Below are 25,441 nucleotides of genomic sequence, written 5' to 3'. Positions count from 1 at the left end.
GTGTGTGTGTGTGTGTGTGTGTAGGGGTATGTGTGTGTTTGTGTGTATGTGTGTTGGTAGCAAGATAGTGTATCAACCAACAAACAGCTTTTGTTTATGCCAGCGTTGGGATTTTTAACTTCTAAAATAATAACAAAAAATATCAGTTGTTATACATATGACAATTTGGACAGCTCACAAAATGACCGGAACACTGCATTCTTCACCTCACGAGGACACTGCCTTTTTTTCAGGTGCATGATTCAGAGATCAGAGCACCTACATCCTCCTACCATGGTGTGACACTTTTTAAAATATAAATGGATTTATTATATCATGACCATGGGTCATATGCCAGCTTCATGTTGTCCAGTAAGGGATGGAGTCACCCTGTAGTCACCCTTCAAACCACTTACGGGTACAGTTTATTTGGGACTCGTGTAGCCCAATATTTTCCATGATAGACAACCCAAGTGGCGGACACATACAGAAAGATCATATAAGGATACCAAAGAAACAAAAATATACAAAGTTTTAACTTCTATTAACCTTGGAAAAAAAACATTACTAATGCTTTGGTGATTTTTTTTAATGTGCTAAAACATACACAGCAGTGTTCTGGCCACTCTGAAGCATAATGCACTGGCATGAAATGCATTCATAACGTGGCAGACCCAAAGCAGCTTTCTGTTTTCAGACCTTTGCATTGGCCTGAATAGAAGCTCCATATTCCTCCTTCTCTGTTCACCCAGCCATGGTGGTGTCTATACAACTTTCTACGTCCATGACATTGCCTATTTTAGACACCTTATATAAGCAAACCAAGCAGTATTCATCCTCTTTGTCCAGTTTATTTCACTTAGCATAATGTTATCAAGGTTTACCCATGTTGCCTGGTGTATCAGAACTTCATTTTTATCTTAAGAGTGGTAGAATCTTCTATTAAAAATACAAACCACATTTGTTTATCTACTCAGCTGTTGGTGGGCCTTTGGGAAGCTTCAATTTTTTTTTTTGGCTATTGTAAACAATTCTATTATGGATACTGGTATTGAAGTATCTGTTTGAATCTCTGCTTTCAATATTTTTGGATCGATACTTAGAATTGAATTTTCTGGATCAATGATGTGATTATCTCTTTTAAGAGCCATTAAACTGGCCCTACCCTGACCATACTGTTTCCGGTGCCTATCACTAATCCGTGAGTACTCTAATTTCTTTCTGTCCCCACCAGGACATATTTTCTGTTTCTATTCATTTTGTAAAGCAACCAGCCTAACAGAGGTGAAATAGCTCTCCCCGTGGTTTCGATTTTCACTTCCTGGTCCTTTGCAATGTTGAGCATCCTGAATTCATTGCTCACGCATTTATGTTCTGTGGAGAGATTTCTACTGAAGCCCTTTGCTTACTTTTAAGTTGGGTTGGTTTTCATATTCTGGATATTGATTCTTCACCACCATACAAGTTTGCAAATATTTTGTCCCTTTCCACGAGCTGCGTTTTCAGTCTGTTGATGCACCATCTTTCACTGTGTAAAACTTGTTAATTACAACAAAGTCCAATTTACCTACTTTTTTCTTTTGTTGCTGTGTACTAGCTTTTTTTTTTTTTTTAAACAATGGTGTTTACCCACTGCATGTGTGATTGTGGTGTGTGGTGGATGCATGTGTGTGTTTGTGCGCACACATGTTGGAAGTCAAGGTTGAATGTCTTCCTCAACTGTTGACCCCCTTATTTTTTTGAGACAGGCTATCTCATTGAATGTGGACCTCACTGATTAAATTAGACACGATGGTCTGCAAGCCCAGGGGATCCTCCACCTTCTCCCTTTCCAGTGCTCAGATTGCCAGGGCATGCTGGCCCATCTGTTTATTTGTTTGTTTGTTTGCTTAACTTACCATTGATGCTGGGGATCTTAACAGAAGTCTTCAAGCTTGCATGGCAAATACTTTACCTGTAGAACTATCTCCTTGCCACATGTTGTAGCTTTTGAAAAGGGTATCTCATAGGAGGAGGAAGAATTCCATCCTACATAGGGGGTTCCCACCAGTGTGTCCATGTGATAGAGCACTCTCCATTCATCACAGGGGGCTGACACCAGTGTTTCACTGCGATAGATAACACTCTCCGTGTGCACCATGTAGAGCAGCTCCATCCTTTTAAGTGGATTTTCTGATCCTGTTCTTTATATTTTTATTTTATATTTCTTACCTACAGAGGTACCAACATAAGTCTTCACAGTTATCAAACAAATGACTAAGGGAATGCCTTGTACAGAAAATTCAAAGGCAAAGTAAGGCAAATAGTATACGTTACAGTGAGGATAAAAGGCTGTGAGAGTCAACCATTCAGCTCCCAGCTGTGACTGTCTAGGAAGAGCTGACAAGGAGTCAGAAAAAATTCACAAATGTCAATGCAACTGTTTTGAAACGTGGGTTTGACTTTGCTGCTGTTCACACACATCAGACTCGAGTGCTAGGAGATCAATAGCCAAAGATAATGTGAAAACTCAAAAGTTGTTTATGTTTGTGACAAAATTCATTTAAATATTGCATGCATAATATTTTAGTGTAGATTTATATTACATAATACACAGGTTGACATTTATAGCTCCAAAACTTATGGAAGAAATGCATCTCGTGATTTTATTTGATGGAGATATTTTTAAAAGTTAAGCATTCTAGTTCCCATAAAGATAAGCAAGCTTGCAGATATATTTGCCCTCTGCTTTGTGAGTAGGAAACTAGCACATGACTGTGCATAGAGATTGTTTTCTCATTTAAAAAGAACATACCAGCCACTTGACTTCAGTCTGTTTGGCACGAGTTCCTCAGTGGATCACTGCAAAGGCAGCAGACGATTAGTGCACTTGGCTTTAGTACTTGTGAGAACAAGTGTACTCTCGTCCCTCTGTGTTTATGTGGACTCTGAGTATAAAAGGCTGAGTAATCCTTGCCGCAAATCAGTTATAACCCCATGAGTCTAATTTGGTACCATAAAAATATTGTAGCTGAGTTGAGTGGAGAAAGCCATTCTGGGCTGGAGATATGCTAATAGAAAGAAGAGCTTCCTTACTAGCAAAACTGTAGATGACCAGTCACCCTGAACGTCTAGTTCTAAGGAAAGCCAGGGATGATCCCAGCCAGTGAACTTTTTGGGTCCTGGTTGTCACCCTATTGTGACAACCCTATTATACAGACCCTTCTGTCTGAGTGCCCAGTAGTACAACTATGAAAGCCTACACTGTGACAGGGGTAAGAACATTACATAGTGTTTTTTGTTCCTTTACCATTTACATGAGTACAACACGTTTTATATTGTGTGCGAATTTTCCCCTATCTGTATTGGTCTTGCCTTTAAAGCCATGCGTATCCAACTGTCAATCCAACCTGTTTATGAAATAGTTATGTTAAAATGAGGTGAGAGTTTCTGGTCACACATTTGGTCTCATAACAAGGAAAGGCATTTATGAGAAACACTGAATTCTCGATGTAACTTTGGTTAGAAACTAAGGCACTTCTTTGTAATCCCGAAGGGCAACAAGGCTTCGGTGCATCCAGGGCTGTACCCTGCACACATTTTGCTTCAGACAGCCGGAAGTTTAATATAGAAGGTGGCTCTCATTTTGTATTTGCTCTGCACCCCCTCCACCGCAGAACCCACAAATCCAGCTCTGTGTCAGTCATGAGAGCAGAAAAGATGTCAATACACATAGTAACCCAAATCTGACAAGGACAGTAGGATGAGAGGAGCCCTCATAGGATGCTTCTCTTTGGGGCCATCTTTTAGAAGATGATCCATCCTGAAGACAGAATATATGTGGAGACAAGGAATAGAGATGAAAATGTAGCAGAGAAATGATCATCAAAGAAGCAAATACCTATCTGCCTCCAGCTATGAGGGACAGCTAAGGGTGAGAAGCACGTGGGTGTGACAAGCAGCTGACAGGGGCATATGCACAGAAGAATGAACGACTCTCGTTCTGACAAGGTGAGGTTAGAAGCTTAAGGAACTATATGTACTGGACCTGGGAACTCAGCCTGATAATGGGATGCTTCCTTAACATGGACCCTGCTAATCTGTCACAGTGGTAGCTCTACCTTCTCACAGCTCACTTTTCTGTCTCATTAAAAAAAAAGATGTTATTTTTGTTATATATATATATATATATATATATATATATATATATATATATATATATATATATATCTGTAGTACACCTGCATGCCAGAAAAGGGCATTAGAGGGTATAGATGTTTGTGGTTCCTGGGAATTGAACTCAAGACCTCTGGAAGAGCAGAGCCTCTCCAGACCCTCTGCCTCATTTTTAGTTGTTTCAAGTTTGGTGGCCCCTTAAGATGTTCTTCCTTGGCTTTTGATCTCTCTGTTCAGAATAATCTTGCTTCTTCTCTGAAAGTTAAAGTCAAAGCTTCTTTTTGAGGGCGAGTGTTAACTCTCTTACTACAGGGTTGTCTTCAGCACCGTCTTTATGAACCTGCCATTTCAGTTGACCATACCCATTTGACGGTTTCATGTCATGGGGGATTTCCACTTCAGTACCAGACTCCTAGGCCCTGACAAACCCCGCTACATCTACAGTCTTTCCATTTTCTCCTCACTCCATGACCCGTCTTTGGCTTTACCTCTTTCTCTAGTCCATCACTGAATACCCCAGTTTCTTTGTTTATGCTTCAGTGTTCCTGGCTCCATTTTGTGTGTGTGTGTGCTTATTCTGCACTTTTTTTTAAACCTCCAATCCCTGATTCCTTTGGATAATTAGGTTCCTGTCATCATAGAGACCTCTTCAGTAACAGGACTGGATAAAACGCAAGTCCTTCGTGCTGACATGCAGCCTGTACTCCTCAAGACCTCTAGCACTGCTTATAGCTTTGGCCACTTGTGACATTATCCAAAGATACAGTCTTTAAAAAATGTGGCACATCTAGAGTTTTGGTTTCCACTGAGATAGGAAGAGATCATAACAGAGTGTCACTCCCACTCTTTAAGTACAAACGTAGACAAGCTGAAAGCTCCTTATTTTTCTTTCTTTCTTTTTTTTTTTGAGCCAAACAGAAAGTTGTGGCCAGAGGGCAAATTACCGGTATGGACATAGGCAACCGCCTTGTTCTTGTTGGGTAAATGGGGATGCAAGCCTTTATTTTCCTGGGACCAATGCAGCTAGGAGCCAATGAGCACAAATGGGTAAAGACTGAATGTGGGATGTCAGTATGATACAGAGGCCCAGATGCACTGCACAGAAATAGAACAAGCTCATCTCCATTTACCAGGTGCTCATGAAGAGACAAGATAGTAAGACTTCTGAGAAGTGTCCCTTGGGGTCTAATCCTTAAAGACGGGAAGGGCTGCTCCTACAAGAGGGACACAGAGCTCTACAGGGACCTTCCTCTCCGATTATTCCTACAGAAGAAATATCTTAATATGGAGGGGAAAGGGAAAGATGGCAGCCTACACTGTTGTCATGGTAAAAAGCTACTGTAGATAAGGAATAGAAACAAAAACCCTTCTATGCCTACTGAGGCATTGATGCCTGGCAAAGATGGATGCTTTGATAGGGCATGGTGGTGTGGAAGGTTGTATCCACACAAAAGTTCTTAGTGGTTGCCTAAGACTATCTTAAAACATCTCTCTCCCTAGCCCTCCAGCCAAAAATTATCGAGCAGCACAACATGATAGGATATAGCTGAGTTTCCAGAACAGGATCCATATCTGCCTTGAGGCACTATAGGTGGAAAGGAGCAAGCATGGGGCTGGGGGGGCCCTTCACTCTACCACTTCCCTCTCTATATCCAAAGTATAGCTGGCGGGATTCAAGTCTGTGAGTCCCTGGGGTCAGCTATGGCATCAAGAGGCCTGGAGGCGGGGGCAATTCCTGAGCAGATTAATCCAGCCTCTTGCACTAATGGCTGGCATGGCGATTGGTAGGAATATTAACATTTGCCACGGTTGTAATAGCTTCAAAATAAGTCTTACTTTCTACTCTGCACCGGTAATTGAATAGAGAACACTGGCATAACATTCATTTAAATAATCATTTATTTCAACTTCGGTAATGGTGAATGTGAATGATAATTTTGATGGTGAACAGTGTAAGGCCAGAAAGGAAAAGGAAAATAAAACTAACACATTGCCAATAGAGGAAATGACCACCAGGGTTGTACTTGGACATAACCCACAAACCAACCAGGACCAGGCTATTAAAGGCTGTGCTCCACGCTTGGCAGATGCTATTTTTATCCAGCCATAGTGCAAACAATCTATTTATTCCCATGCTATAGACTGAACCAAGGGCCTTGGGCATGTTAGTACTCTACCACTGAGCTATAGACTCAGGTACAAATAGGAAACATTGCAGGCTCTGTAGCCGACATGTGCTCTCTGTTGCCAATTATTTGAACAGAAAAGTTGTAAGAACCTCCTAATGTAAAAAACTACTGTCAGTGCATATGGCATTCAAAACTAGGAAGTGGCTGGATTTTGCCCATGGGCAGGAGTCTAGTAACATGCTCTCTAATGGAGAAAAGGAGCAATATGCTAATCAGACGGGTAACTTTATCAGAGAAATTGATGCTGTAAGAAGCAAAAATTGGCTCCACCAGATCACTGCCATCATGGACATGAGCCATGTGCAGTGCATCAAGCTGGCTAGGGTAACCAAAGTGCTAGGCAGGACTGGTTCACAGGCATAGTGCACGCAGGTGCAGGTGGAATTTATGGATGACACCAGCCGCTTTATCATCTGAAATGTCAAAGGCCCCGTTTGAGAGGGTGATATACTCACCCTATTGGAGTCCGAAAGAGAGGCTCAGAGGTTGTGCTGACCCTGCTTCTGGGTCCTGGATGTCCACCACTTAACCCATGGGATGACCTGCAACTGTTAAATAAAGCACTCGTATTATTATTTTTTTTAAAAGCAGCAAAAGTTGCTGTTATAGAGATTAGGATAGTAATAGGGATGGAGAAGGCCTTTGATTAGACATAACCAAATAAGAAAAGGATTAAGATTTTAAAGAGAGTTCAATAGGAATTATCATATGTAGAACATAGAAAAAAAAGACTAAACATACCTAAACAAAACACAAGCAAACATCAGACTAAATCAAATCTTCCTACAGTGTTCAAGGCATGTGGAATACCGTCAATGTAATTGATGTAACTGAAATGCCAAAAGAAGAAGAAGAAGAAGAAGAAGAAGAAGAGGAGGAGGAGGAGGAGGAGGAGGAGGAGGAGGAGGAAGAGAGGTTAGAGGAGAGAAGAGGGGAGGGGGGAGGGGAGGGGAGAGGAGCAGGGGCAAAGGGAGGTGAGGTAAGGTAATGTGAGGTGAGGGGAGTGGAGGAAAAACACCCAGAGAAACGGTGACTTAGGACTTCTCAAATTCCCTAATTGATACAAAACAGATGCAGGAAACTTATAATGTACCAAGCTGAATAAATGCAACAAATGTAAAAACATTTAAAAGCCCCCAGAAAGCAAAAATAAGTAAACAGAAAAAGAAAGCAAACCAAACGCTACACCTGGATTTAAAGTGCTGAAACCACAAAACAGCTTACTCAATGCTGCCTATTGGTAAATTCTTGGGCAAGGATGCAGCATTTGTAACCACTGGCTGATGAGAAACACACAGAGGGGTCTTTGGAGCAGCCCAGCCGTGGTGCTCAGAAGGGCAGGGACACAATTGAAATCAATAGCCAGTCCATCCTGGGGCTCTCAAAATAGTTGGCAGGGGTGTGTCAGCAGAGAGGCTGCCTGTTGTGTCTATCTAAATAAAATAAAATAAGATGGCCAGAGTCCAGACACAAGTAATGATGCGTCAAAAGTAGGGTTAAGGACCACAAGGTAATGAGGTAAGCAGCCATCCATGACCTTGGTCCACACTCTGTGTCATTCCCTTTTTGTTTATCCTAAAACAGAAAGGGGGGAGGGAAGATCAGGCAGCGCCCCAGAGCTGAGGAATAAATCTCACCCAGTCATAACCAAGCCAGGTTCTGTTTCCTGGCGAGAAGCGCACTCCCTGCCAGGATTCTGGGATCCCAAAGACGGGAGCATCTTTGATGTATGGTTAGTGGGCTTTTGACAGAGACCAGACTCCAGTGCTAGCCTCTCTCTAGCCTGGTGCAGGGCTAAATCTGCGCAGTCCTTGACAAGAATCCCTCTCAAATGGCTCTTGGGCAGTGTTAGCCAAGTCTGCTCTGACCCCACCCCAAAGCATCAGAATCCCACAGAGCACAGCCCTACAGTGACGCAATCTTTCCCTGCCGGCTGATGGCACGTGACTTGTGACTTGTTTTTCTCCGTTTCCTTTCCCCATTCCCTATGGCAGTGACTTTAGCCCATCAGTACCGTTTTGTTTATTACTCCACTGTATCCACTTCACACTGAGCAGAGACCAGGCTTCCTGATTCACAGGAATAGAGCCTGTCTGTTCAGATAACAGGTTTTCCGTGGTGCGGCTCCTTTTATTCTGTTTATAAAAGCACGCTCCTTACTATTAACACCATCTTTGCGTAGACATGTTATTTCCTCCTTTCAGGAAGCTGTGAAGCCTCAGAAAGGGTTCAAACTTGTGTCTAAAGCATTATTGAGCCCTCGCTCTTTTCTATTGCCCTATGCTTCCTCGAGAAGACAAAATCCAAACAGAAATTACTCCAAGTCAAATCTCCCTTTTGGATCTGCTCTATTCATCATTTAATAAAAAGAAAGACACTATCTTTCCAAATCCCTTTGAATAGAAACTGAATCCCCATGCAAATATCTGATGATGTGGACGTGCTTCTGAGGGCCGGCTTTAATGTGGGTAGAGACACGGGGGAGGGGGGCGTGTAGTGTGGACAACGGGGGAGCTTACAGGAAAGCCCCTACACACGGAAGTGGAAAGAAAGAGAACCAGATGAAAACAAAACAAAACAAAACAAAAAAACAGAATACACAGATTCACACTTGGCCCTGGCTGACTGTGCACGACTCTTGGGAGTGGTGTTGGGTGGGGTGAGTCAGGGTGTGTGAGGAAGAAAGGACCAATATTTGAAATATTGACCAAAAACTGACTAAAATATGGAGAGGCTGCCTTGGCTTTTCTCCCTCCCTGGTCCTCTCCTTCCCTTCCTGCTTCCTTCCTCCAGGCTTCTTTCTTTTCTCCTCTCTCTGAGGCAGGATCTCACCTTGTTCCCAGGTTGACTGAGAACTTGTGGCCCTCCTGCGCTGGCCTCCCAAGGGCTGAGACTATAAGCAAGTCAGGCCACGTCCAGCCTCTCAGTTGGTATCTGAGCTGAAGTGTTGACTGAGATTTTACTGTAACAACAAAATCAAACGGAATGTACCTTGTGATTCATAGGCTTGCCCAGTGCTGTCCCGGTTCCTACATGGCCATTTGGCCGCTGTAAGAGCAGCACTGTTTTAAATTTAATAGTTTAAAAACTTTTTCTCCAGAGTTTCAAGTAGGAAAAACAAAGTTTATTTAAGTGAACATTAAGTATTTGGTTTAGCAAATTAGTGTGTTCCAGAGTTAATTTAAAGATTTATATTTGTGTGTGTGTGTGTTCCAGAATTAATTTAAAGATTTATATTTATTTGTGTGTGTGTGTGTGTGTGTGTGTGTGTGTGTGTGTGTGTGTGTGTAGTGTGGATGTGTGCATATGAGTGTAGGTGTCTGGGAAGGCCAGAGAGGGTGCATTCACCTGGAGCTGTAGTTATAGGTGATTGGAGCTACCCTAGGTCCTCTGCAAGAGCAGTAAACACTCTTAACCTCAGGACCATCTCTCCAGGCCCAACCCAGAGTAATTTTTAAAATGTGACGTTTTCCCAGCACGAGGAGCCACCACCACCACCCCACCCCTGTCCCAGGAGCAGATGCTAGTCTAGTTTCTCACTCGGCTCTTCACTTACACCGCACAAACACTTACTAAAAGTAGAGCATTGGCTATGTGTCCCTTGGATCTGTTTGTCCTTGGGAAGTCTATGTTCCCATTTAATGCCACGTGTTCTTGTTACTACAAGAAAGTTACTAAGAGACCCTAGGTGGGAAATTATGCCAAGTGGGTACTCACTCATAAAAGAATTTCAAAGACTGTTTATTCATCGAGCCAAACTTTTAGCTAAGGTATTGCCAAAGAAACTTTATTCCAAATGATAAATCATGGCTATGGTATTTTTTCCATGTTTGATATTATATAAGTCAACTGGCTATTTCTAAACTCACATATTATTTGTTTATTCCACCATTTATAGCCCTGGTTAGCAAGTATATTTAATCAAATTATTAAGAAACATTGGTTAACTTCTTTGCAGATGAATGTGTAACTGGGAGACTTTATGGCCAGGTGACTCTCACTGTGAGTGCATAAGCATCTAGCTTGCCTTGGGTGATGGTTTCTCCTGCTTCTTCTGCAGTTGGATATGTAGGGGGGAAAAAGAAATAAAGAAAAAGAGATAATGACATGGGAGTTAGAGAGGACCTTATTAAAGGTGCCATGTGTGAGGAAATTGATGTAAGTGTGCTGGCTGCAGCTCATGCTCACTCTGGTGTCCAAGGAACAAATCGGTAATGGTTCTACCAGGAGCTTGAACTCATGGCCTAGGTAGACATTTTTATATTCGACCCACTCAGCTGAGCTGTCTCTAAAGGCACCTGTGTGTGAAATCCTATGTTAATTCTAAAGCAATATATGCTACATCATCCTGGTACTTCCATTGTTGCCAAACTGAGGGAATTCTAGGAGTGGATTCTTTGCGAGAAACTGACGATATATCCCATGAAGCAAAAATAATATTTTAAGATCCAACAGCACAGATTTGGATCGTGTCAAAGTCATAGGGAATAATGATGCTCTATAAATTTTAAGAAATAGCTACCAGCACCTTCAAAAGAAAAATCATTATGTCACAATGAAAAAGAAAATCCCACAAGACATTAAAGCTATTCCATCCTTCACTTTAGAAGGGAAATGTGAGTTGGTTTGCCTTCTCAATAATGTATCATCTTGAGCATGTCAGTCGCTATCCCTGGCATGGTTATCCTGAAGGAGGAAAGGTCTACTAAACACCTTCATCGCTTCCACCCAGGCCATAGCCAGTGGCCATGTTGCTTTGGGCTTATGGGTAGCGGCATATGATGATGTCAGTAAATGGCACTGTAAAACTGTTCAGTTCATAGCCAGGTCACCAAAAGAAAGGACTGGTCTATGAACCTCCCACAAAACACCATCCCCTCCCAATGACAGCACCCAGAAGACCAAGCCTTTAACACAAGGGCTTGGTGGGGACTCACTTCCAAATTATAGCACCTGCACATTTGCAACGAAGTCATTCGATAAGAAATGCTGCTGAGCTTCTCCGTGGTAGGGACTGGCACAAGCAGTGAGGACGTAGAGACAATAAAGATTTACCCTGTGTGGAGTCTATGGAGCCCATTTTATAATAAGGAAATACAGTTAGTAGAAGTGTTAGCTAAGCTTCCAGATGCAACAGGACTGATGCTGGTATGAACTGACAGACTGAGGCAACCTGCACAGGGCTTAAGTCAGAATGGGTCCCAATGCTAAGAGGGGAAGTAAACACAGCCTCCCATCCTTCACCCAGAAGCTATCCTCAAGTGCTAACCATTGGCAAAAGAAAAATAAGATTTCTTCAACAGAGTTTCACCATGTATACAAAGCATCCTGCAGGACATGCCCCATGCCTAGCAGGAGGTGACCTACACAAAACAAACTCAATGCTATTTTTGTCTTACAATGCTTTGGGCACTTTTTTAACCTTACAGATCTTTTGCTTATATATTATGGTTTGCAGTTTTGTTTCTATGATTTTTCTCTGTGTGTATCTCGGCATCTGTGTGTTTTACTTGTACTTTTACTTCTCCCTCCCGCCGTTTGTTTTGTCCTATTCTGGATTGCTTGTTTTATTTTATATTATCTTATTATATTATAATTATTATTGAGAAGCTTGTTTGTTTGTTTGTGTGTGTGTGTGTGTGTGTGTGTGTGTGTGTGTGTGTGTGTGTGAGAGAGAGAGAGAGAGAGAGAGAGAGAGAGAGAGAGAGAGAGAGGGAATGGCATTGGGCGAGTAGGATCTGGGAGGAGTTGGGGGAGGGGAAAACATAACCAGAATATAGTAAATATATACATATATATTCTATTTTCAAAAAATGTTTTAAAATGTTAGCTAAGAAATCAGCAAGAACTGACCATTAAAAAGCTGATACAAAAGGGTTGGAGAGATGGCTCATCAATTACAAGCCCTTGTTCCTTTTTTAGAGGGCCTGGCCTTGATTCACAGCACCCACACTGTGGTTCATAACTATCTATAACTCCAGTTCCGGGCAATCTGGCATCTCTTCTGATCTCTTTAGAAACCAGGCACACATGTGGTAAGCATGTATACATATAGCCAAAATACACATATGTGTAAAATAAATGTAAATAAACCTTTTTTTAAAAGCTGATGCTACGTAATTTCTCAGACCAAGAAGCATTCTCTTGTGGACCAGTGTGATGACCAGTGAAAGCCTGGGAAACTGAGCTTGATCTCCAGAACCCATGGTGGTAGGAAAGACTTGTCTCCTCAGTGTTTTCTTCTAACCTCCACATGTATGTAGTATGTGTGTGCCCATACACACACACACACGCACACACATGAACATACACATGCACACAGATGAACACACATGCACACACATAAATACCCACATGCACACACATACATACATGCACACACATATATACACATGCATACAGACATACTAATAATAATGAAAGCAAAGCAAACCAAAGAAATTGGTGTTGAAGAGTAAGTTAGTGCAGATGTGGTCTGCCCCTTGGGCTGAGAAGATCGCACTCCAATATTCTATAATTGAGGGTCCCGACAGTTTTGTAGTTTACATTAAGGAGTTTGTCTTTGAAATCACACGGGCTTTCATTTGGCCCCTGGGTCTTCTTGTTCATTAGCACTGAGCATAGGCAAGTTTTAGATACCTTCAGTCTTAGCTTTCTCGGGTGCAAAATGACTTGCTGCATTGTAAGTGAAACATACCGTACCTGGCAGGCTTAATATTCAGGAAATCCACTGTTGAGTGGAGAAGGAGATCTAACTTTCACATAAACTCTGTTGCCCCATATTTGAACATGTCCCTTGGATGGGGAGGCCTGGTGGCACTCAGAGGAAGGATAATAGGTCACCAAGGAGAGACTTGCTACCCTATGAGCATATACAGGGGGAGGAGGTCCCCCTCAGACACAGACATAGGGGAGGGGAGTAGGGGGGAAGTGGGAGGAAGGGAGGGATGGGAGGATACAAGGGATGGGATAATAACTGAGATGTAATATGAATAAATTAATTTAAAAAAACTAGAAAAAAATATTCAGGAAATTCCATCTTCCTTTTGATGGAAGGAAAGGAAAGAGAGACACCATTGGAGAAGACAAAATTTCCCTTTGCTGTTGCTGAGTGCCACACCAGGCAGAGCTCCTTTCAACAATAGGGATAACGTTCAGAAACACATCAAGGAATCTGAGCTACTTTTCTTTGTAGGATAATTTTATTAAAATACACATAATTCCTTCAAGATCATTGTTGGTTTTAGGAAGAAATGCAGATCTACCCAACCCAGCTTTGCAGGGTAGAATGAACATTTGTCAGATCCCATTTAGCCTTTCAGAAGTGTCTCGCAACAGGCTTTGCCTATAGGTATCTTTCTGAGCTGGAGAACAGAGTTCACAATAGGTTAAGGGTGAACCCCGAGTTTAACTCCGAACTCTTCATCTCCTGGCTCTGATCTAAGCATTCCTTCTGCAGGTAGAGGTTTGGTGTCTGAAAAGCAAAGGAATCAAATTTCCTGGTACCCTGTGACTTGGAGCATTTATCAAAATAAACTGTAAGAGCTGGGGCCCTGCCCCAGCTTTGGAGATGAGAGGAATGCCGAGCATGTGGTGAGGGGTGAGGGAGCGGGGCAATGATTGTGCTTTGGGGAACAGGCTTTCTGGAAGTTTCTATTTGCCCTTCCCGGCTGTCTATTAGTAACAGAAGCCTTGCCTTTCTCAGCCTCGGGCATCTGGTTCCATGTCAAAGTAGAATATGAAAAAAATATCCGGGCGTTTCAGATATACTGATGCTTGTTAAAGCAGATAAGAATAATTGTATTAGCTATAAGTATGGGTGTACTTTGTTAACAGAAGTTAGCAATATAAGTAACGTGAATTACTATATTAAACACAGTGGTTTCTATAGTAACACACAGTTACATCACCATTCTCTCGTACTTGCTAGGGACTTCTTGCGGCCTACTTCTGTGAAACTCCAAACAAAGTAATTTGATGTATCTTTGTTGTTGCTGTTATTTTTTTTTTTTTTTCATTTCATGGATGAGGAAACCAAAACTCAGAAGCAATGTAATTGCTTTCAAGTTACCTGACCAGGCAGGTAATGATACTGGGATTGAGGCCTGCTGATAAAACTCAGGCTTCTAAGCTACTTGTCACACACACACAGAGAAATGCATTTTCACCTGCGTTACCTGGTTGATCCAATGACTGAGTGGTTAACATTGTTGTCCATTGTGAGCAATAAGGCCTTTTGCAGAAGAATAAAAAAATCAGAAGTTGGTTCCTCCAAAGCCCATGCATTAAAGGCTTAGTCCTTGGGGTGATGTCACTGGGGGCTTATGGAGCTTTATTGGTAGCTTTATTTGTAGGCTGTCCCCTTCCTTTTTTTTTTTTTTTTTGTTCCTCACCATGATCAGAATAGCTTTGCAATGCTATGTGTGGCTACAAGCCCAAAGCACTGACCATGGCCTGGCATGAAAATATCTCTGCCCTGGTTTTCCCTCTGTAAACAAATGTTTTTAAAAATGTTTATTTTTATGTCAGGGAACCCAAAACCCAGTTAAATTCTGACCCAGCCTTCTCAGCCTTTGGATAGCCCTACCCATGGCTTGTTGCTCTGAACCCCTCCTTCGGCCTCACTTGCTGTCTGATGAGAGTTGTGTCTTCTGATGTTTGTTTATAGACGCTGCTTTCATTCAAAATAAATGGAAAGCTAAGCCAAGCCACTGCTTGCCTCAAAGGACTCATGCAAAGCAGGAGTTTGCCCTGAAGTCACCCAGGGAAATGATGAACTGTCAGAAGCTAATGCCGCTGGTCACTGACTTGACAGCAATTTTCAAAGTTGTCACCTGAAGCAAAAAGGCTCACTTCTATTTTTACAAATGTAGTGTAGCACTTTTTTTTTTTTTTTTTTTTTTTTTTTTTTGCCACGAGGATAAACATGCCTCATTCATTGGGCCATTTTCTTTCAACATTATCTGGGGTTTGGAGCATATTCTACATTTCATATAAATCAGGAACTTGGGGAACTCAAAAGCCCAGCTCTCCTTATTGGCTCAATATTTGGGAGCATTCAAGTGAGTCCAGAACATTCTGGCCTGGCTAGTAGAAGATGAAATGAGTGCAGAGAAAAAGTAGCAAGATTCTTGCTTCAATTATATAAATAAAATCAATTTATTTATCTAAAAATCCTGTGCTCACTTACTAGATCGTTGACACCGTGTCCGGAGACCCTTCCTCATATGGCACTAGACACCAAACTTAGCACACAGCAGTGGGATGTCCCCAACAATGTCATAAAATATAGCACAAGTCACAAGAGGCTTTCTTCTAAAAGTTAAAGAAACTTAATTTGATCTGAGGATCCAATTTATTATGGGTGTTTTCAACAAGAAAGATTAAAAATAAAAGGGAAAAGATATTTTCTCCTTTCCTCTGACCACAGCTGGAACTCCACAACAAGTGAGATACAGGAGATAAAAGCATCTACATTTGTACAGTAGGCACTTCCTTGGAGCCAGGTGCCTTGGAAATGGAGAGTGTTTTTTTTTCCACTAAGTTGGATGGTGTGGGCAGCCATGGAGAAACATGACTAGAGGATGTAGGGGTAGATGCAGTGGTCCGAGGCAGAAAGTGAGGACTGCGCTGTGCTGTGTGGAGCGCTGTTGTGGAACACTTGATGAGCTCACACAAGTGCTGCTTCAGCCCCAGCACCAAAGAATACAAAACCCAAACAGTAGCATTCTTCTCGCTGTCCCTGTGCTGTTAAGGCAAGGCCATTTCTCTCCTCCTGGTAGTGGGAAGGCACCTCTAAATTGAAAGTTTTATGGCTTGCTTCAGAGGAAGTTCGAGACTATTTTCGTTCCCTGAGTCAGTGAGAAAGTCAAAATCCCTTGTTTTATTTCCTTAAGGCATGCTTTGGGGCAGCATGTCATGCCCCCCCTTAAAAGAGCCAAATATTAAAAATGTGAGCTGGGTGTGATAGCACATGCCAGTATTCCTAGCTCTCATGAGGCAGGATTATCATCTTAGGCTCAGGGCTAGCCTGGGCTACATAATGAGTCCCCCTCCAACTGAGGTTACATAACAAACCTCATTTTTAAAAGACAACAATAAATAAACAAACAATGAAAAACCAAAACCCAAATCCAAACAAACAAACAAACAAACAAACAAAAAGAAATGCTGATCTCAGCTGGTGGTTCAACTATTAGTACTGCAAATCATTGAGCTTCCTGATTTCTATTTAGGTTAGCCAACAGTGTTGATGCTTCTAGAACATTCTACCTGGAAATGCAGCAGGTACCCGGTGTCTATGGTAAGACCAAAGCCACAGACCCGGTCGTTTTTACTGACAGCTTTTGAGCAGAAATGAAGGACACAAGAGCAGATGTAAAGACCCCAGATTCAGAGACCCAGCACACCATAGGTGTCATCAGCAGTGAACTCTTGCGTCACTTACAATAACCAAAGTCTCCTACACAAGCACAAGAAAGTAAAATGCTTTAATCTGAAATATTAATGTTTTCTAGTTTGTTGAAGCTTTTCTAATGTTTTCTTTTACCATTTCCTTAAATAATACTTTTTCTTTCATATTTAACAAATAGTACCCGGAATGGTTCTTCTTAGTCACCTTCTCGGGATGGTTTTATGAAATAGCAACAGCAACAAAGTCACAGGCAAGTGATCATAGCAACTGAGTGTGTGAGTATTTGCATGTGGAGGGTCCATGTTTGTAAATCAAAAGGTCTTTGCCTCCATTGCAAGCAACGGCCACAGCTTCTTCCTTTAAAGCCCTGTGGATATTCCCTTTTGTTCTTTTCTTTCCTGCTCATCCCCATCTTTTCTTTTAGTTAGTTTCAGTCCCTGTGATATCTCTGGTATGTTCTGGGGGCAGGGTGGCTCGCGTCTTTAACCTAGAACTTGGGAGGCAGAAGCAGGCAGTCCTCTGTGAGTTCTAGGCTAACCTCGTCTACATAGAGAGTTGGAGGCCAGTTGGGACTTCATAATAAAGCTGTCTCAAAACCAAAACAGAACGAGAACAAAGAAAAGGAAAGCCTCAAATGCTACAAGGCAAGTTTTGAAGATGGAATTGGCTTTTATTGGAAATCCGTGAGCAGCACTGCCTGACTTACAAATGCCGTTGGGTTTACGTAAAGTAGGCTGAGCAAGAGTGAGGAAACAGCACAGTACAAACAGACATTTGGTGAGATCAGGATGCTTTTATTTATTTTCCTTGCGTGGATTACAGTAGAGGGCACGTCCTGATTGAGCCGCTTAGATAGACAGGGCCACGTTAGAAGGGTTGCTATAAATCAAAACTAATTTCAACCTCTCTCTCCCTCTGTCTTTCTCTTCGTCTTTCTCTTCGTCTTTCTCCCTCTTCCTCCTGACTTGTTTTTAAAAGGCACTATCATATCTCTCCCACTTTCCCAGAAAGTCTCATCGTCCACTCAGTGAACAGCTTGGATAGGGGCTGGACGGATCTCCACACCATCTGCCCCACTTTGCAAGAGCGTGTTGATGCCTAATGCAGTGGCTCAGCCCAAAGCGATGGCTTCCCATTTAGTCAAAGTAACCTCACTAGTCTCCTGCGTCTCATGAATCCTTCTTTTTCATTTCTTTTCTTTAGAAAAAAAAAAAGCTCCCCCCTCTCTCTCACATGTGAGTCTCTGTGTGTCCATGGATATTCAGGTGCTGGTGGAGGCCAGAGGAGGGTACTGGCTTCTCTGAAGAAAATTGAAGTGGATGCTGAGAGCTGAGCTCCAGTCCTCTCTAGGAGCAGCACTTGCTCTCTTCACTGACCATCATCTCCTCAGCTCATCATTAAATTCTTTCTCTTTTGAAATTATGATACTTTGAGATGATTTCATATATTTACATAATATATTTTGATCACAGTCACCCCATACATCTCCCTAACTACCCTCAGAATCACCTCCTCCCAACTTTGTGTCCTCTTATTTTTTTTTTTTTTAATAATCCATTGATTGCAGTTTGTGCTGCTGATTACTCATGTGTGAGGCACCATCCACTGGAGCATGTGGTCATATCTGTTGTGGTTAATTTACAAGTATGGCCTAATAATGTTTATGTTTAGGCCTATAATTATTATTACAGTAGTATCTTTTAATCTGCTAGCAATCAATCAAGACACAGACATCTATTTTTGAATAGCCTTAGCTAACCTGGGGCAGGGCAGATATTAACCCCCTAAACTACTTCCCACAGAGGGGCAGATATGGGATACCTGTTCCAATCCCATGCTATCTGGTTCTAATCATTTCTATCAAGCTACCTCCCACCCATAGTCCCAAATACTTGTTAATGTTCTTCACCTGGCCAAATCTCCATCCACGCTGGCCATGTGCTTCTCCTCCACCTAACTCATGGTGCAACCTTCTTCTCCTCTCCTCACTTCCAGTCTTTCTTCCTCCCAAGATTCTCTCTGCCCCTCCTTGTCCTGGAACTCTAGCCACGTCCATCCCATTTGCCCTGCCGAGGTGTGATGTCCTTTTATTGCTCAAATAGGTTAGGCTCTTAGGCAAGGTATAGGTGGGGCACAGAGACAGCAGCCAGTAATTAACATCAGAATACATTAGACCAACTTCCAACACATATCCTTAAAGGCTCAGGTTGATAGAATCCAGATATTCTCTGGTAGCAGAGAGGATTGTTCTGGAAGCTGGCCACCCAAATAGCCCACCATGGTAGACATTGCTTAGCCTGGCTCTGATGATTTATGTAAGTAACATAATGAGATTCTTCAAAAACATATGCACAAAGACGATGCTTCCCTCAGCACTACTGAGAACATGTCCTACTTTGTGAATCACCTTTTATATTCTTTACCTATTTGATCTTTCTATGAATTCCTCACAGACTATTTTGGAATCATTTCCACAGAATCTTTGTTTTAGAAGAAAAGTGCAGTACGAAGGGAACTTCTGTCTTGGGAATTAAAAAAAATATTTATTTTTATTGCATGCATATGAATTTTTTTTTGTATGTATGTGCACTGTGTGCAATCTTGGTGCCTGTGTAGGTCAGCAGGGGCAGTGGCTCCTTTGGAACTGTAGTTACAGGTAGTGGCAAGCTCTTATGTAGCTACTGGATATCAAACTCATGTCATCTGCAAGAGTAGCACATTCTCTTAGCTGGTGAGACCTCTCCAGGCCCCACAAGATCGTTTATTTATTTATTTATTTATTTATTTATTTATTTATTTATCTGTAGGTATGTGTGTATGTGTGTGTGTGTGTGTGTGTGTGTGTGTGTGTGTGTGTGTGTGTGTGTGCAAGCATGCATTTAAGCATCCACAAAGGCCAGCAAAGAGCATCAGCTACCCAGGAGCTGGAGATACAGGTGGTAGCCAGGTGCATTCTGGGAACTGAACTCCAATACTCTTCAAAAGCAGCACGTGCTCTCACCTGCTGAGCCATCTTTCAAGGTCCTTTGGGGGTCCTAGCTGAACTGTTGCATAGTCCATAGATAGGCAATGTAACAACTTTCTTACCTTAAGTTAACATCAGTTATTCTAAGGTTATTAATTCAAGTGCCTTGGGAGTGAAACAAAGTGCCTTTGTTCTAAAGCAGAAGTGTTACCCTCTAAGGTTTTGTGATGTTTGGTCAAGGCTTTGGTAAATGGCTGGAGATGAGGGCAGTCCTACATGGTGTTATTCACTGATGATGAGTAGGGGAAAAAAAAAAAAGGAAAATCTGTTGTCAGATTAATGACTCAAGTATCTATGAAAAAGGCAGGTATGCAGGAATAAAGCATAACGAAGTTATTCAGTCAAGCATATGTGAGCAGTGGGGGGCTTTATAAATGGACACACAAGCAGGCAAAGAAAACGCCACCATGGTGAGGAAGAAAGACAGTGTCTCCATGGCTGGGTACAAGGGTCATGAGCTCATGCTAACACATTTTCTGGACATGGCCAGGGCCATTGCTGCAGCTTCTTGTGGCATGGCACTGTCTTCAAGGTCAGAGATGCTCCTCCTGCTGCTTGAAGGTCAGAGATGCTCTTTATTCTCAGTGATTTTCATGAATCCAAGGTGTGAGATTTTAGAGTAGTTCATCCTGAGCCTCAACAGAGGCAAGATCTCTTCCTTGGAAGCTAAAACACAGGTAAACCTGTTCAAAGCTATCAGCTTGAGTGAACTGCGGCAGCCAAGTGATTCAGATCAGTAACAGTCAGCACCCCACCAAAGAGTCCTACCGCAAATGGAGAATGTAAAGAGAGCAAAGAAGCTCCACAGAGACCAACGTACAGAGTCTCCGATGCCTCACACCAATGGCCAAGTATCTTCTTAAATGATTGTCACATTCCCTCCAAGACCTTTGCATGGCTACCTGGAAGTTATGGCACCTGAGATTTTCAGTGCCATCACCAACACATTAATGGTTTTTCTGTTATAGGTTTTTTTAAAAACAAATTAGAGCCTCTGAGTAAATTGGTTAAAATTGAGAGTATTAATAAAGATTAGGCCAACTTGTTTCCACCTTGACTTTAGGTTTATGATGGTAGAAGAGTATTCTGGTTTTTGGGCACTTATCCCTATTGAAATTCATGCTAAACTACTGATTCCAAAACTAAAATCAGAGGCTACACGGTTCAGAGGAGTTCTCCTTATTTTTGTAAAATTCTGTCTCTGTAGTTACCATTAACAGGACATAGATTAGGGCCCCGTGTGGAAGAAATTTATGCTATACACATTTCATGACGCACTGCTATTGCTGACATTACAGGTCATAGATGTGTTGCATCAATCATAGATATGTACATTGCTCTCGGTCAGGGAGTAGATAAATATTTCTGATTTATGGGACAATATTTAGTGTTTTTGTTTCGTTTTGTTTCTGGACAGGAAGAAAAGCTAGTTGTTTGAACAGAAAAGCCAATAAGCAAACTTACTGTGTCAAACGGCACCCTGTGTTTTGGTGTCAGCTGAGCAGATTTGAGAAATCTAGCTTGAGAAAAAGTGTGCTTCAATGGACAATCCCATAGATCTCAGCATAAGAACAATCTCCTGTGTGAAAGCATTGCCAACTGACCGTGATAATGAGTCTCATCCAGCGAACAATTACAGGGCTCAGGAGGGCAAGACACTGGCTTCCATCCTTTCCTGGCTTGGGGTGAAAACTCCTGACCCCTGCAAAAGAGCTGCTGGTTCCCAGATGTGAAGTGACAAAGTAGTAAAGCCTCTGTCCTTAGAGGTCTGCAAAGGGGACCTCTGATGGCAGCTCCGGTGGGGCGCTTCTCTTCAGAGAGATCTTATGGCTGATGTCAACTCTACAAACTAGATAAACAAGAGGCAGCAAAGACACAGATCCACCTGTTTGCATTCTTGGCTGGACAATCTAATCAGTTCTGATCTGAGAGGCTAGGAGAGCTCAGAGAAAGGAAGAGCAGAAGTTAGGCTTGAATTCCATGATGCTCTTGCCCCTTGGGGTAGGAAGAAATCAGCCTGGGCCACTGGGGTCCACTTGGTGAAGAGCATTCTCACTGATGAGAAGGCAGCAGAAGACTGAGCTCATGGCCTGTGTACAGGAGCTGGAGGTGTTGAGTGATGTCTGTGCTGTACACACAGACCCCACAGAGGATAGTTGCTGAGGCTGGAATCACTGAGCTGATGGTGGGCTACAATCTGATAGGCTGGGGGAAAGTTGGTTTTAGCCTTTCATTATTAGTACTCTATACAATCATTTGAAATGGTTGGAAGAATATGCTCCTGGAGAAAAGTAAAGGACAAAGAGAAGAAACGTCTTCCATCCTCTTTTATGAGTCTACTGTAACCTTGAAATTGAAAACTAAGAGATTAGAAGAAGTAAAAGTTAAAATTCAACTTTCTATAGAAGTATACCTTAAAAATATAAAATAAGTTATTAGCAAGCTAAATGAGATTCTTTTAGGCGTACTTGATATAATAGTAAGACATCAATCATCATAATATACCATAGTAAAATAATATGAGAAAGCCAAGCGCGGTAACACATACCTGTAATCCCAGTATTCAAGGAGACAGAGGCAAGCAGATCTCTGTGAATTCAATGCCACCCTGGTCTACAAAGTTATTTGGTACTTTTTTGTTTGAATAGTATACAGGGATTAGCCAGTATATTGGATCAAAAAAGCAAAAAAATGAGTTATAAAAAAATAAAAATCTTTTAAAATGTTGCTAGTTGAAGTTAATGTGATAATTCACAAGGAAATCCAAAATAATATATAGATAAAATACACACACACACACACACACACACACACACACACACACACCCCAGCTTGATAGACGAACTAGCAAAGCCATTGAATAGAAGATAAATACACAAAACCCTGTTTTCCTACATAATATCAACAAGTATGTGGACAAGTCTATTTAAAAAAAAATAAAAGCCAACATATACTCAGGAGTAAAACTTCCAAAGATTCAAAAACTACAAATGGAAAACTACAAAACATTGAGCAAAATAGTTGCCTATGTTTAAGTAAATAACATCCTCCCCCAGTCCTGCCTCTGTACACAACCAAGTTAAATGCAGTTCCTTCTCTGAAGACATAAAAGTAAGAGGGAGGCTTGTGGAGAAGAAAAGGTTCAGTGGGAAGTGGATGAGACAAAATAATCAGAAGAGATGATTGAAATATACGTGTGTATATATATATATATATGTTGCAATATGAAAGCATAAATAAAAATTTAAAAGCCACGGCTGGAGCGATGGCTCAGCAGTTAAGAGCACCTGTTGTTCTTGCAGAGAACCCGGGCTTGGTTCCCAGTAGCCACATTGAAGCTCACAACATCTGTGATTTCAGTTCCAGGGCACTAAGCATGCATGTAGTGCATACACACATATGCAGCAAAACACTCTTACACATAACATTTTAAAAATGATAAATAAGTCTTCCAAAAAATCAGACATAAAGGAATATAGGATAACGTATGACTCTATTTATATGAAGCCCAACAAGAAATATTGACCTAAAAAAAAAAAAGAAATATTGGCCTGCGGCTATGGGCATATTGATTATTGGCCTTTGGAAGGCTAATGGCTGAAGATGATAGAGAGAGCACAGGAGAAGCCCTCTGTGATGCATAATTGTGTGTTTGCCACCCCTTTTAGATAATAGTTGGCTATGTGAAAAAAAAATGACATTGTATTTAATTTCAGAGTCGTTTTTCTTTTGTTTCTCTCCCTTTCTTCCTCTTTTCCTTTTTCTTTCTCCCTTTCTCCTTTCCTTTTTTTTTTTCATTTCTTTTACAAATGTCTTTAGCTAGTACACAAGTATACCCCAGACCAAAATTTTAAAATAATGGGATCAAGGTTCTACACAAATGCTACCTTTCTTCAACCATGTGCTTCATCATGAGCTGGTACGTGGACGTGTAGCTCACCAAACTAGCCTCGCTGTCCTAGTGTTTCTGTCACTGTGATAAAACATCATGACCAAAAGCAGCTCGAAGAGGAAAGGGTTTATTTGGCTTGTATATCCTGGACATGGTAGGAAGCCATGGCAGAAACCTGGAGGCAGGAATGGAAGCAGAGGCATTGGAATAGCGCCGCTTACTGGCTTGCCTCTCATAAATTTCTCATCTTGCTTTTTTTTAAATTTAAATTTATGTTTAAAATTTTATTTACATTACATCCCAATCATAGCCCCTTCCTTTGTTTCCTCCTGGTCCCTCCCTCCCTCTCCCCTCCTCTAATTTCCAATTCCTAGTTGTCAGAGAAGGGGTGTGCTTCTGCCCCGCCAACTGACCTCTGTAGTGGCTATAAACATGTTTTGGTTTGATCCCTAGTGTGGGATATGTAATGGATGTAAACATGTCTTTGTTTTGATCCCAAGTAATAGATGGGGAATAGGCTTGTGAGAGGGCAGGTGATGTTTATCCACTTAGAAACTGAACCACTTTGTGGGGGGCTTGGTTTTTGCCAGCTGAAAAACATCCTAGTACAGACGCTGAGAGCATATATATGTATACCCAAACCAGGAGGAAGGGCTTTTTGGGTTTGGGTATTATTTGGATGTTTATTGCTGCACTTCAAGATGCTCCAAGAAAGAACCACTCCAGAGAAGGCTTCGAAGTCTCCAGGCTCCAGTTCATGCTCCAGGTTCCAGCAGGAATTTTGGTGGAATTGCTGGTCTGCTGGAATCCTGCCGACTATGCCAAGGGAACTGCTCCCAGGAACTGAATTCAACAAGTTCTACTTCTCCTGTTCCCCTAAATCACCTTTCTTTCCTATCTAGGGTAGGTGGGTTGGAAGGGAGGTATAAGCATTTGAAGAACCTCAAATAAAGTAGGCTTGGAAAAGTTGGAGCCTACAGACCCCAGCCTATCAAGTCTCATCAGGACTGCCTGCATCCTTTTCCTCTGTGGCCTGGTGAGGTGCCAGGCCAGGGGAAGTGATCGAAGTGCAGGCAACAGAGCCAATGGCAGGGACAGCCCCTACTACCCTTACTAGGAGGCTCACAGAGAGACTGAGCTGCCTATTGGCTTCATCTGAGTCAGGGGCCTAGGTCCTCTCCATGCATGGTCCTTGTTAGATGCATCAGTCTCTTCCAGCCCCCTGGACCCAGATTTGTTGACTATGTTGGTCTTCTTGTGGAGCTCCTGTATCTTGTGGGTCCTTCTATCTTCCCATTCATCCATAGGACTCCCTAGGCTCTGCCCAAACTTTGACTGTGAGATTCAGCTTCTGCTTTGATCCCCTGATGGATGGATGGAGTCTTTCAGAGGACCTTTATGGTCGGCTCCTGGACTGTTCCTTCTCTTCAACCACTTCCAGTATCTATTCTATTTGCCCTTCTGAATGAGAATTTAACATTCTCCCTATGGTCCTTGTTACTTAGCTTCTTTAGTCTGTGGATTGTGGTGTGGTTGTCCTGTATTATGGTGCTAATATCCACTTATAAGTGAATATATATCATATGCATGAGTCTGGATTATTTCACTCAGGATGATAGTTTCTAATTCTATCCATTTGCTTGCAGATTTCAAGATTGCCTTATTTTATTTTATTTTTTATTTTTTTTAGTAGCTGAGTAGTATTCGTTGTGTAAATGTAACATAGTTTCCTTATCCATTCTTCAGTTGAAGGGCATCTAAGTTGCTTCCAGATTCTGGCTATTGTT

The 25,441-nt window shown here is 41.9% G+C and overlaps 1 long non-coding RNA gene across 1 annotated transcript in view; it reads left to right on the top strand.

Annotated features, from left to right (window-relative positions):
- Positions 1-16,968, top strand: part of LOC311607214 — a 129,074-nt gene extending 112,106 nt beyond the window's left edge. Inside the window, exon 3 of the long non-coding RNA XR_014782556.1 lies at positions 16,916-16,968. This is a non-coding gene — a long non-coding RNA (uncharacterized lncRNA). The remainder of the gene's footprint in view (positions 1-16,915) is intronic.
- Positions 16,969-25,441: the final 8,473 nt, after the last annotated feature.

Source organism: Acomys minous, assembly GCF_964271855.1.
Source record: "Acomys minous genome assembly, chromosome: 10".
NCBI lineage: Eukaryota > Metazoa > Chordata > Mammalia > Rodentia > Muridae > Acomys > Acomys minous.
The sequence above is the reverse complement of the archived record's forward strand: the minus strand, read 5'-3'. Positions and strand labels throughout refer to the sequence as shown.